The sequence below is a fragment of the Petaurus breviceps genome, unplaced genomic scaffold, assembly GCF_028583685.1.
Source record: "Petaurus breviceps papuanus isolate PSGF00001 unplaced genomic scaffold, PetGlider_PUasm1.0 91041, whole genome shotgun sequence".
Classification (NCBI taxonomy): Eukaryota; Metazoa; Chordata; class Mammalia; order Diprotodontia; family Petauridae; genus Petaurus; species Petaurus breviceps.
In genome coordinates this window covers 20,041,121-20,055,645 of record NW_027187400.1, presented here as the reverse complement: position 1 = coordinate 20,055,645, position 14,525 = coordinate 20,041,121, and the positions used below count along the sequence as shown (strand labels likewise).

At 42.8% G+C, this 14,525-nt stretch overlaps 1 long non-coding RNA gene across 1 annotated transcript; it reads left to right on the top strand.

The window, feature by feature from the left end:
• Nucleotides 1-2,658: 2,658 nt before the first annotated feature.
• Nucleotides 2,659-6,672, top strand: LOC138154029 (uncharacterized). The gene is made up of 2 exons (XR_011166537.1): nucleotides 2,659-2,736; nucleotides 6,411-6,672. It is a non-coding gene; the product is annotated as an uncharacterized lncRNA (long non-coding RNA).
• The last annotated feature ends 7,853 nt before the right edge of the window (nucleotides 6,673-14,525 follow it).

Below are 14,525 nucleotides of genomic sequence, written 5' to 3'. Positions count from 1 at the left end.
GAGGGAGTTCAGGAAAGGGACCATGCTGCATGTGGACCTTGAGCTAAGCTTTGAAGGAAGCTAGAGATTCTAAGAGCTAGAGGTGAGGAAAAGGACATTCCAGGCATAGAAGACTGTCTTTGAAAAGTCAGAGAGATGAGAGATGAATGTCATTTGTCAGAGACAGCAAGTAGACCAGTCTGGCTAGACCATAACATGTATGGAAAAGAATAACGTGTCCCAGGTCTGGAAAGTTTGACTGAGGTCTGATGGATAAGACTGAATTATCTCTGCTTTGTTCCATGGTCATAGAAATACATCCCTCACATATAATACTGTTCTTGCTGTACTGAGGATGGGTCAGAGGCATCACCTTCATACAGTCATTAAAAAATGATATTCAATTTGCTTCTCTAGTACACATGCTCCCCATTGTATCATCCTGCCCTTTTTAGAAGTCGAGGTGATGGACAAGGAGTCTGGGGTTGGTTTGAGTTATAGAATCATAGAATTTCAGAGTCACAAGGGACCTCAGAAGCCATCCAGCCCTGTGGAACTTACTAAATGCACATTACATTTGGATAATCTGGTCTAAGGTTCTCAAAGTGTGATCTGGGCACTCCTGGAAATCTCCAAGTCTTTTTCAGGGGGTCTACAAGGTTAAAGTAATTTTTATAATAATGCCAAGATGTTTTAATTTTGAATGCAGAATATATTGATAGAACATACATGAACAAAGTCTCTTTGGAGGGAGAATTTCTCAGTAACTTCGAAGAGTTAAAAGAGTCCTAACACCAAAAAGTTTGAGAACTACTGAGAACAATGTGTACCTTTCTCCCTCCTTCCTTCCTTCCTTCCTTCCTTCCTTCCTTCCTTCCTTCCTTCCTTCCTTCCTTCCTTCTTTCCTTTCCTCTATCCATTTATCTATCTCTCTATCATGTGCACTAATGTTCTTCCTAAATTTTGGTACCCCAAACTTAATTCAGTATCTCAGATCTACCCACGGTAGGGCACATCCTCATTTGTGGTACTTACCTCTTATTAAATGAAGACTAAATGGTGGCCAATAGACCAAGTGCTGCCCTCAGAATCATGAAGATCTGGGTACATGCCCAGCCTCTCACATTTCCTGGCTGGGTGACTCTGGGCAAACCAACCTCTCTTGCCCAAGGCAATTCTCTAACACTGAACTGCAAAGCCGTACAGAATAGTATTGATAAAAGAAATTTCCTTATCCAATAGTTCCCTCTACCAATAAATCTCTCTTTTGATTGGCCAACAATATGTTCCAGTCCAAGTCTCACTTGGTCATTGTTTGGGTCCTGATGACTCAGAGTGAGTGCAAATAGCAATTATTCCTCTTTTGGTCAGAAACCATGAAGGTCTTCCCCTCCCAGATAGACCTTTTTTTTTTAAACTAGGGAAAAGAGACCATTCTTTGCCTAATTTCTTACCTAGCCTTAAATGGGAATTGGATCAGACAAACTGAGACCTATGAAAGACCTTAGCTTAAAAAGGCCAAGGTCTCCCACTGTGTCTGGGCTCACCTCCAATCGTCCCAGCCTTTGTCTTGCCACTGAACCCAGATGTCTCTGAAGCAGAGATTGAGGCTGGTGACTTTGCACAGACTTTCCTCAATTAAATCCAATTCACCTGCAAGACATCTTCCTGATGTCATTGGTCTTCTTAAAGAATGAAGAACAAAGGACAACACACCAATAAATCACAAGCCAATCTTTTATTCCCTAAGACAACATTAAGCCTCTGATCACATTGCTCAGCTTAGCTTGTATCTCTTGGAGAGTTAGTCTGAGGGAAAAAAAAAGAAAAAAAGATTAAAATAAGCAAAGTCATAATGAGCCAGAAGGGGAAGGAACCTTATTCTAGGGCACTGATGTGGTTGGGTGGGGATGGGAGGAGTCCCACCTCCTCCCCAGAGTCCATAACCTTCCTGCCTTCTTGTATCTTTCCTTAGGGGCCCCAAGAAGCCTGGGACACAAACTGTAAGTCATGGGAGTCTTTAGGGGATGGGTCCCCTCATGGTACTAATGTGCCTCCAGTGAGACTAATCTCTAGGCTCCCAAGTCCCATCACTTCCCTAGACTCCTCAGCCCTGACACTCTTCTTCTCCTGAATTTGCCCCAGGCATCATCTCACCTTACTGACTCTGGGAATCCAAATATTCTCTGGCTGTCTCTGTCATTCTCTGTCTCTCTCTCTCCCTCCTTCTCATTCCTCTCTCCTCTCTCTCTCCTCTCTCTCTCTCTCTCTCTCTCTCTCTCTCCCTCCCTCTCTCCATCTCTCCTTCCCTCTCCCTCTCTCATCTATGTTTCTTGGTCTAGGGCCTGCCCAGATGGGGAAATCCTTCCCAAAAGGAGCCTCTGCAGGCAAGATCATAATCTCTTGGCCACATTAACCAAAATGTGTTTTATTCACTTCCTAAAGTTATTTAACTTTTGTGAAAAAAACTTTTATGGGGAATTAACTTCAGATTCTCAAGTTTGCAAGCTGGAGCCAGCAATTAGTCAGGAGGTGAGGGCCATGTGGTGCAGATCTGTCCACAAATCTTAAAGCCGTGCGGACTTCTGGGAATGGAGGCTTCCAAGAGTAGTCTTATTTCATTGCTGAAAGTTCCCTCCCGAATCCTACTGAAATTCCCCACAGGTCTGGGGTTTCAGCAGTCTGCTTTGTCTCTCCACAGATGTAGACTGCTATGCCTTGCTGTTCTTCAGTTGTGTCCAACTCTGTGCGCCCAAGGTTGGTAGCATGCTAGTGCTGTCTGTGGGGTTTTCTTGGTGACCATGCTGGAGTGGTTTGCCATTTCCTTCTCCAGTGCATTGGAGAAAATAGAAGCTAAGTGACTTGTCCAGTGTCTGAGGCCAGATCTCTCTTCCTCGCCCACGGCTCTCCATCTCTCCTGTCTCTGCTTCTGCACTGGCTGTCTCCTGTGTCTGGCATGCTGCCCCCCTCCACCCCTCTTCCTCGTGGGATCTCCCTTCTCCTTGAAGATGAAGCTCAAGGAGCCTTTTCTGTATGGAACTTCTGATATTCACTCTGATGAGTACTACACCCCTTCTCTAATCACTTTTTAATTTTATATGTGTGTGAATGTGTGTGTGTATATACACATATATGTATATACACATATATGCACACATGTATTGTATATCTATACACAATATGGGGATATATGTATGATATAGAAATATATCATCATTTAAAAATATAAATAAACTATATAACACATATGTATATATTTTTATATTTCATGTGCTATAAAATATCTGTGCACACATAAGTATAAAGATGTGTGTATATATTCATTATGTATACATGTGTATGTGTTTGTCAGTTTTATGCTGTAAACATTATTGTAGGTACTTGTCTAGATGATAGAAGACCTGAGTTTAGATTCAGGCTCAGACATTTATTAGCTATGTGACTGGGCAAACCATTTAACCTTTGGCTGACTCAGTTTCCTCAATTATAAAATAGGAATAATAATATAGCCCCTACCTCACAGGGTTGTTTCGAGGATCACGAATGAGATAATATTTGCAAATACTTAGCACAGTCCTAGGCACAAAGTTGGTACTTAATGAGACCTTGTTCCCTTCCCCTTCCCCTTTCTCTCATTAGGATGTGAGCTCCCTGTGAGTCGAGATGGTACCCTCAGCATGTCTGGCACACAGCAAGTGCCTAATAAATACTTCTTAATTGACTGATTAATCTATGTATACAGATAGATGTATTAATTTTAAAATGTTTTATTTATGCTCTTTTTAAAATCAATATTGCTTCCCAATGACTCCTCCTTCCCAAATCCTTCATATAATATCAAAGAAGGAGTTAAGCAAAAACCAAAACAGAAGCAAATAAGTGAATCCATTGTCCATGTCTGAAGATGAATCCCCGACTAGAGGCTCCCGCCTTTCTGACGTGCTTCACTCTCAGTCTTCTGAAGTCACAACTGGTCATGTGCTCAGCCAGCTTTGGGAGTCTTTCAATGGTATTTGCCCCTATGTTACTGTGGTCATCATATAAATTGTACCCCATATTCTGCTTTGCTGTATTTACTTTAATTCATAAGAGCCCCCATCAGTGATCTTTTCCAAGGTCTTCAGGGTGATGTGGCCTCCACTGAGGTCACTGTCACAGGATCTTAGATGTGGAAAGGTAAGAAACCTCACAGGTCACTTTGTCCAGTGACATCATCTCACAGATGAGGGAAATGAGGCCTAGACAGGTAAAGAGACTAGCCCAAGATCACTCTCTCCCTCTTTCTTCCTCTCCCTCTCTCTCACCCCCCCTCTCCCTTTCTCTCTCTCTCCCTCCCTCTCTCTCTCTCCCCCTCTCTCTTTCTCTCTGTCTCTGTCTCTTTCTCTCTCTCCCTCTCTCTCTCTGTCTCTCTCCCTTTCTCTCTGTCTCTCTCTCTTCTGTCTGTCTCTGCCTCTCCGTCTTTCTCCCTCTGTCTCTCTGTGTCTGTCTCTCTGTCTCTGTCTCTCTCTCTGTCTCTCTCTCCCCTATCCCCTGTCTCTGTCTTACACACACACACACGCACACACACACATTGTATATGAAGCCTAAGAGCCAGTGTTCACTGTGCTATATGACAATGCATCCTTAAATCCCATGCATGTAAATTCAATAATAAGCAGAGATGTGCATGTATCAAGGAAACAGAGATATTCCCAAGGTGAGAAATGAATAGAGGCCTAAGAACAGGAGCTCTTAAGACCTCTTATTGTTGAGTCATTTTTCACTCATGTCTGACTCTTCCTGACCCCATTTGGGGTTTTCTTGGCAAAGATACCAGAGGTGTTTGCCATTTCTTTCTCCATCTCATTTTACAGATGAGGAAACTGAGGCAGAGTGAAGTGACTTGCCCAGAATCACCCAGCTAGTAAATGTCTTAATCCAGATTTGAACTCAGTTCTTCCTGACTCCAGGCCCAGTGCTCTATGTGCTCCCTACCTAGCTGCCTGCTTCTTAGCCTAGGGTCCCTGAACTTGCTTTATAAAATTATTTTAATATTTTATTATTTTAAAATAATATATTGTTATGTTTTATTATTGTCTAGTGTTTTACAAATTTTTGCAAATATTTTAATAGCTACATTGCCTTCCTTTGTAATCCTATATATTTTATTTCATGCATTTAAAAGCACCCTTCTAAGAAAGGGTTCTCCAGACTTCCCAGGAGTCATGGCACCAGAAAGAAAGGTTAAGGGCTCCTGGTTAGGGGGAAGTTAACGTCCACAAATGCATTAATTAAGAGGGACTAGATGGAAATAAATAGATCTTGTTTCCCTGCTCCTGAGAGAAGAAGCAAGACCCCATGCCAGGCAATGATTCTAAAGCTGCAAGCCTGTGCTAGGGTTCGAACAATGCATCCCTGGCCTCCCTTGATGGAATTAGGGCCTTATAATCACCCTGTGATTATGCATTATCCTCCGTCTAATCCTCCAGTAATGCAATTTATCGTTGCTGGCATTCCAGGCACGTCGGCAGAGCGGGTCTGTACAGTGATGGAGGCCACTTTGATGGAACATTTTGTTGAATGTCACCAGAGAGCATCACATAAAAGTCCAGTCCTCCCCAAAGCAAGGTTCTGCAGAGAACTGGCCAGCCTGTGTTTATACCAGTAGCATGTTCAATGATTGTGTATCGCTTATTGTCTTTACATGTAAAAGGAGAAAGCCAGGGCCACACATCATCCCCCCAATCTGGGAATGTTTTCCTTTTAAGCCAGGGGGATTTTTTCTTCTTTCTGAGCATTTGCAGGAGGCTCCTGATTCAATCCTCTTCCCAAGGACTGAGGAAAATCTCATGGCGGTCTGCTTCTTTGCACTCCTGTCAAATTTGGAAAGAAGGATGTGTTGCTTCAAAAAGCCCCAATGCATCTGGGACCTCAGTGAACTTATGGACACTAGTCCTTGTCTTCCCATAAGCTCATAAGATCATATGGTCAGGAATTTAGAGCTTAAAAGTGCTCTCAGAGGCCCACTAACACAACCCATTTATTTTATAGATGAGGCCCAGAGAGGCTAAGAGGCTTGCCTGAGGTCACACAGCTAGTTAAATGATTGAGGCAGACAGTGAACCAAGGTCCTCTGTTGCAGGCCAAGCCAGTGTGCTTTCCACTGTACTGTCTTGCTTCTCCATCTGCCCAAGACCACCCAATATTCCAGGGCCTTTTCTTTAATTCTCTCATTACCCCCAGGGTATCAGTGAAGTTCACACTCTGCTTATCCCCTACTTTTACCAAGTGACTAGCCCACTGTATTTTTTTTTATCAACTCTTTCTTTTTCAATTTAAACTCAGGTCTCTTCTAACTTCAAACCCAACACTCTTTCCTTCAGGCTGCCCAGCCTCTTGGAAATTAGGTGAGTGAGTGCTGACCCTCTGTGCTTTCTCCTCCACCTGTCTAGAAATAGTATGCTGGGGAAGAAAGAGCATCGTGCATGGCCTCAAGAGATCTAACTTCAAGTCCCTTTCCTGCTGTGTGACCCTAGGCAAGTCCCTTCTTTTCTGAGTTTCAGTTTCTTCATCTGTGGCACGAATGATAAACAAAACATACAAAACTATGGAAGGAGGAGAAAAGGGAGGGAGAAAATTTGGAACTCAAAATGAAGAAAAATGAACGTTAAAAATGTAATTGGAAAAAATAAAATGCGCTTCAAATAACAAAAAGCAATCAATCTATCAACAAGAATATATTAAGTTTATGCCAGGTGCTGTGCTATGATCTAGAGAAACAAAGAAATGCAAAACCAATCACCGTTCTCAGGGAACTCACATTCTGATGTGGATAACTTGGAAATTACAAACCTGAGTGACTGGGAGGAAGATGTCCTCATCAGAAAAAGCAAAGTTTAGAAGGGAAAGGAGAGCGGGGGGTCGGGGAGGAGGAGATGATGAATACATAGGATTAAGGTTCTTGTGAGTGAAGAATATTGTGAATTGTAAAACACAGGCAAATATGATCTTTTATCTTTATTACTTGTCCCTCAAGGCCTGGCTCTCCCTTCCTCTCCTCTCTCCCCCACCCCTGGTGTCTATCTATCTGTGTCTTGTCTCAGGGTCTGTCTGTCTCTGTGTCTGTCTCTGTCTGTCTCTGTATGCCTTTCCCCCCCCCCCCTCTCTCTCTCTCTGTATCTCTCTATCTCTGTCTCTGTCTCTCTCTCCCTCCCTTCCTCTCCATGCTTTCTGGATCTTTTTTTATGCTCTCTCACTATAGCATAGACAACTTTATTTTTCTTAGATTTGTAAAAGAGCTGGCTTTGCTGGTTCTCTGGGGAAGAGATTTTTTTTCCTAAGGGAAATTATGTCTGGGTGAAAAGCTTAAGCATCCTATGTCCATTGACTGGATTATCCAGCAGAGAATGGGATCTCTCCAGAAACATACAGGCTTTTGAGAGCCAGAAGGAGCCATCAAAATTCTGTAATACAATCTCCTTATTTTACATAAGAGACCTAGCACAGGGAAGTGACTTGTGCCAAGTCCTAGTTACAGGAGACCCAGGACTATCACCTACATTTCCTGACTCTTGACCCAGGATTCTTTATGGATTAAAGGATAGAATGCTGGATCTCAAGTCAGAAGGACTCCCATTCAAATCTTGTTTCTAATATTTAGTCGTCTCTGAGACTGTTTCTCCATCTGCAGTATGGGTATGAATAATACTTTCAATGACTCCGTTAAAGTAATTTTGGGGGGATGGTCTTGTCCTTTGGATTCTTTATTGTTTTGAACTCCAAGTCAGGAAACCTGCCTTCCCAATTCAGAGATGACTTGTACATGCTCTGAAATTTTCAGAGTCTTAGAGTGTAATTGCCCAGCTAGTATTTGTTACAGGCAAAACTTGAAGCCACATTGTTTCCCTGACTGTCTGTTAGTTTCACCCCATTCCTCCTACAGCTCCCAGGGTCCGTGAAGCTTGTGAGCTGAATGTCCAGAAAGCCCGTGGTGGCTCTCGAGCCCCCAATACATGACCCTCGTGGTCACGACTGCAGTCTGCCATGAGATTAGGCTCAGCAAGAGCCCTTCTCTTTCTCCAGATGCAATGTCGGCAGTAGGTCATAGAGTCATAGGATTTATAGTGGAAAGGAGGTCAGAAACATCCCATCCTTGGGGGAAACTGAAGTCTGGAGAAGGGAATGGACTCCCCCAAATGCACACAGACAAGTGACTTAGCAAAGCAAAAATCCCCAGACCCCAAATGAGATCTCAGTAATCATCGAAGAGTTGGCCTCTATAAAATCTTACAAATTTTAGAAAGATGAATGAGGGCAGGTCAATATTATACTTTTATTTTTGGCTAAAGAGGCAGTATGGTAGAATGGAGAGCTAGCTACCCACAGAGCCAGGAAGGCCTGGGTACAAGTTCTGCCTGTGACACATACAGGCTGTGTGACCCTGGGCAAGTCACTTAGCCTCTAAGTGTCTCAAGGAACTCTCTCAGACAAAAGTTATAGAGAAGGTGCCGACCTACTTTGCTAGAGGGAATTTCCTCACCTGGGAGTTCCCTGTACCAAATAAATGATAGGTCCAGTTATTATCCCTTTTTTCCTTCATTGATTGTTTTTCCTGTTCAATTCATACATGTACATTACAATTTTGCCATGAATTTTCTGTGTTTTGTCCTGTACTGTGGGAAGGTCGTACATTTTCCAATATAGCCAGGCTCCTATAACATTTATGATTATTCAGTTAAGGACAATAAAAAGCCACTTTTGCATTTTTTTCCCTAAGGATAAGGAAGATATATTGCAATGAGCAGGCAAGGATTAATTCAGGCACCATGAGAAGACCAAAGGAAGAGAGGCTTTTGAATGGAATAGCTTTGCCAAGCACCCTTTAAATCACCACTGGGTAGCTACTTTCTGCCTCCTTTGCCTTGAGTGTATAATACCTTAGCCCCTTCTGAGAGTGATGATCTGGCTCAGCAGCCTGTCACTGCTTAAAGCCGTAGACATTTCTGAAGTCACCCTCTCTGAACTGAAACTTTATGAACTCTTGATCCCCAGTGACTGCTGGGGTTGGGTTATTCAATGGAAAAGCATCACTCATATTGTGCATGCCTGCCTCACTGCAATTCAGTGATATCAGAAGAAAGAAAAAAGTCTCCTGAGTGCTCCCTTTCGCCCTACGCATGTGGGAGATGGTCACGCTGGGGTTATTTCTCGGCATCTCTGGGGGGATGTGTCTGCTGGTAGAGGGAGAGTAAGAGAGAAATTGGTCTCCTTGGAAATGGTGTAAGGAAAGGGATGGTGTGGGCAGGGAACATAGTGAGATAAGTTAAGGGTTTCTTTATGGGGTAAAGGGAGTAAACAATAGTCAGCTGTGAAATGAAGTCCCTCAGCCTATAGTCTGAGCTGGTATGCTGCCTTCTTCTCCTTTTCTGCCAGAGAAGAACACATATTAATGTTTGTACTTCTAAAATTTCCATCCTGGGACAAAGCCCCTGGGGCCTCTGCCTAGTTACAATTCAGAATATAACAATAAGAAGTAAACCAAATTAGAATTTGTTTCTAGGTGGGTTTGGTTCCTTGGCTACCTGGTGGGTTGCCCTTTATGGATTCACCAATCACCCTGGCTGCACCTTTTTACCAAGGACCCAGGTCTGACGAGCCTAAATCAGTTGCATAGACTCCACAATATGTATTTTTTTCTGTCCCTTACAATACTAACCCCTTCCAAGAACAGGGGAGAAGGGTTTGTGGACACAGAGAAAACCTATATGGGGTTCCATTTCAGAGCTCAGATGCCACCTGAAGAGTTAGCGACAGAAGATGTTGTACATTCCAACCCAGCTGTGTGATATCTATTGAACACCTCACAGTTGGGAGAAGGAAAACCAAAACTGACCATGCCCTATCACTTCTAAGCTTCTGTTGTGTAAACTAGGAGATAGGGCTCTGACAATTTCCCTGTCAGCAGTTTCCAAGATGCTCTTAGATGGCTGCAAGCCTTTATCTCTAACTTGCTGGTTACTTCCTGGTGATTCTAATGGGCCAACTCTTCCCCTCCCCAAGCTATTATATGGTAGCAGTAGCGCAGAAAGACCAAGCCCAGACATGACAGGAACAAAAACCCAAAGGCTATGATTCTACCACCCACTGTGTGTCTTTACTCATGGGTCTCATTCGCCCACTTGCTAAGTGAAGGTTATGAAGTTGCAAGAGGGTTGGGGGTGGGGTGAGAGAAGGGATGGGTTGATCTTGTACATCTTAGCACCCCACGATGTGCTTGGCCCAGAGCTGGCACTTAATGGATGAATGAATGATTGAATGGATAAATGATTGAAGATTTCAGCCTGCTGAATGCTAGGAAGGACATACAACAGAAAGCGAGCTTCATTCAAAGGATTCATTTCATTCAACAAACCTTTATTAAAAAGAATCTACTGAACTCTAAGCACTGTTCTAGAGCAGGAAATTAAAAGAGGTCCCTAAAACTACTGAAAACTACTCAGAGCTGGGTTTAACTTTTTTCGTATCATGGAGACCATTGGCAGTCAGTCTGCTTAAGCTTATGGACCCCTTCTCAGAAAAAGGTTTTTAAATGCATAAAAGAAAATGCATGGGATTAAAAGTAAATTAGTTCTACTGAAATAGCGATTAAAAGGTTTTTTTTAAGTACACATAACGCACACTAAGAATCCCTGACTTACAGAGAGACCAGAGATCGATCATTCAATGTGCATTTAGTGAGCATGTACTATAAGCTAGGCACAGTGCTAAGTATTGGGAACAGAAAACAAGGACCAGATTATGCAGAATGTTCTTGGTCACTTTGAGTTACCCAAATGTCTCTAGTGTTACTTCTGGTGATGCTATCTTTCCTCTCAGTGGAGATCTCTAAGCAGAGGTTGGCTGACAACTTTGGAGATGTTGAAGAGGCGATTCTTGGTCAAGTCAAGGCAGGGTTCGGTAACCCCTGAGATCCCTTCTGTCCCTAAAATTAGTCATTCAAAAAACAAAAACGCTGCCACCCTGCCTTCAATCTCCCTTGGCTTTGTTCATTTCCTGGCCATACCACAAATAGGAAATCTGTAAAGGTCCCTAAGCTTCATTGCTACAGAAAATAAGGTCCAGGGTGACCCCCCTCAGATCTTTACTGCTGGCAAAACCATTATCAAGCACGGGCCCTGAGATGGCAAATACATTTTGGTTTAACTTGAGGTTTTTTTTTTTAAATATTGGCGATAAATCACCCCAAATTCCTCAGATTTCTCCAACAGAGAAGAGAGGTAGATAAAAGACTTATAATGAGGAAATATGTCAGGGAAACAAAAGTGAGAGCTCCCTGACTAATAATAGCTGGCATTAATAGGATGCTTTAAAATATGCAAAGCACATGATTGCATTTGGCCCTCCCCACAGCCCTGGGAGGTAGATACTATGGGCATTAAAACCTTCATTTTACAGGGGAGGAAACTGATGCTTAGAGAGAACTAACTTGCCTGTGTGATTTTCACAGCAGCCTTGCAAAGTGGATACAGTGGTTTTATACCCATTTTATAGATTATAGGAACACAGACTTCAAGCTAGAAAGGATCTTTGAGGTCATTGAGTCGTAGGCTCATAGATTATAGATTCAGAGCTGGAAGAAGGTCCTTAAATCCAGTGAGGTCATTAAATCATAAGATCCTAAGGTTGTAGAGTAAAAGTTTGGGGCTGGAAGGGACGTTAGTGACCTTCTAATTCAGCCATCTCATTGTACAGATGAGGAAATGGAAATTAAAAAGGGAAATGACTTGCCATACAAGTAATAAGGGTCTAAGGTGGGAGCCACCCTCCCACTCATTTTACATGGGAGGAAAATGAAGCCCAAATAGAGTGAGCTATCAAGAGTTACACAGGGGAAAAAAAAGAAAAATTAAAAAATTAAAATAAAAAATAATTTAAAAATTAAAAAAATTTGAAAAAAGAGTCACATAGGGGATAAGTAACAGATCTGGGGTCCAAACCAGTGGCTTCTGATTGTACTTAGTACTAACCTCTTTATTATAACTCAATAATTGTTTATATATGTGTGTATATGTATTTATATATATGTGTGTGTATATACATATATACATATGTGTGTATAGATATAGAATCTACTATGTACCAAGCACCATGCTAGACACCTTGGGAGATAGCATTATTATTTTTCTAATTTTACAGATAAGGAAACTGAGGTTAAGTGACTTGTCCAGAGTCACACAGCTAATAAGTATCTGAGACTGGATTTGAACTCAAGTCTTCTTGACTCCATAGCGGATGCTCAGTCTACTATGCCACACATAGCTACTTCCCCAAAGAAGGAAGTAGAACTAAGAAAGGATGAGAGACTTGACCATAGTTACAGAACCAGTGATCTTCACCACCACTCTCTAACACACCCATTGTATGTATTATATTTTACAGACAAGGAAATGTAGGAAGAAGTGATTTATTTGTTCATGATCACGCAACTGATGTCAATGTTGTCATTGTTCAGTTGTGTCCTACTCTCCATGCCCCTGTTTTAGGGTTTTCTTGGCAGAGATACTGGAATGGTTTGCCATTTCCTTTTTACAGATGAGTAAATTGAGGCAAGTGGGGTGGAGTGACTTGTCCAGGGTCACACAGCTGGTAAGTTTTCTATCCATTGTGCTACCTAGCTGTTCTATCACACAACTAGCAAGCTTTATTATGTCAAGATTCCAACCAGGGACTCTCTTAACTACAGCTCTAGCATTCTATCCAGTAGGTAACACTGACATGGACCCATAAGATACTAACCTAGCTCCTTGTGAGTTGCTCATGTGGTCTAGTGATCATCATAGCAGCAGGGTGCCCTCTTTTTTCACCATTTTCCACAGATGTAGGTAGACCTGAGTCTAGCTGGGAGTTGCAGGCCAAGGTTAATCTCATTTGGGAGTTGGGGTGGGGTGGAGTGTGCTTTGTGATTTTTGAAGTAGACTCACAAACACATCAGTATAGGGAACTCACAGTGAGCAATCAGTTCACTATGCTGCCGTTTTTTAAAGTCCTAAACAACAGAGCTGTCCAAAAATGGAATGGGCTGCCTAAGAGGTCATGGATTCCCTGTCATTGAAAAATCTCCAGGAAAAGCTTGGATCAGCATTTGATAGGATGTTGCTGAAAGGATCCATTTCCAGATAAGAGTTGACCTAGATGGCCCTAGAGGTCCTGTCCAACTTAGAGAGTCTGTGGTTCAGTGAAAAGCTGCCTTGTGTGACAGCAAGGATAATCTATGAAAGACGGGCCATGAGTTGGGCCCTGATCTCATTCCCAGGGGCCCGGATTCTGCTTTCCATAAGCTTCCCAGGCCCCAGGCAGCTTTTCTAGTTGCATATGGTTACTTTTCTCTCCATCTCTGGAGGGAGAGGGCACACTCCACATCGTCCTCTTGCTGTTGCCAGATGCCGATAGCAAGCAACATCTGGCGCGTCTACAAAAGACCTCCCACACAGATAAGAAGGAGAATCCTAATGAGCTTTCAGCCTAATGCGTTGAGGCCAGGCTTGAGACGCAGTTGGAGGATGATTCTAGGGTCAATGAATCAAGAATTTATTGTGTCTACAAAGTGTCAGGCCCTGTGCTGGGCCCTGGAAATACAAAGACAAAAATGAAACAATTCCTGCCCTCAAGGAGCTGACATTCTAAAAGGGGGGGGGGGGCAAGGTGCACACAAATGACATATATACAAAATGAAGACAAGGTTATTAGCAGAAGGTGGTATTTTGGCAGGGTCTTGATGGAATAGGGGGATTCCAAGGGATAGAAATGAGGAGGGAGTAAATGCTTGGCATGCTAGCCACTGAAAAGTCATAAAGATGACAAGTGGCTTGCCATATGCTTGTAATAGAGAGAAAATCAGGTTAGCTGGACATTGGATATGGGAAGGGGACTAATGTATAATGAGGCCAAAAACTGAAGTTGAGGCTGTGTTATGTGGAAGAATTTATTTTCCTCCCAGGTTGTTGGGAGGCAACAGTTAAGAGAGTAAAAGGATGCCAGGGTCTGGGCAGCCTTTGTCCATAAGCAAGTTGGTGAAAAGTCACGCAACATTGCTACTGCTGCCTGGCTATTGCTGCTGCTGAGCTGGGACCCCAGAAGGTGCTGAGCTGGCAGTGGAAGGCTTTGATGTCCATTGAACATCGATACTGCTGACACCTCCAGGTAGGAGTCACCAAAAAAACCATTGATTTAGCATCTGCCTGTGAATGGACTTCTGCGCCAAGATGGGGCAGGGGAAGACAGGTAAAGATAGGAGAAGAGTAAACCAAGGGAAAAAAGAGAAAAATGAACCTGGATAGGATGCCCCCCACCTAAAAAAGTTCCTAGGACAACAGAAAACAGTCAAGGAGATCACTTCACCCCTCCCCACCAAGAGCACTGGAGCTGATCAGTACATAATAAACCTTCTCTCCTTTACACAGCCTTCAAGATAGGTGTTATTATTATCACTATTTCTTTTACAAATGGGGAAATCAAGACTCAGAGAGGTCAAGTTATTTGCCTATGGTCACATGGCTAGTAAAGTGACA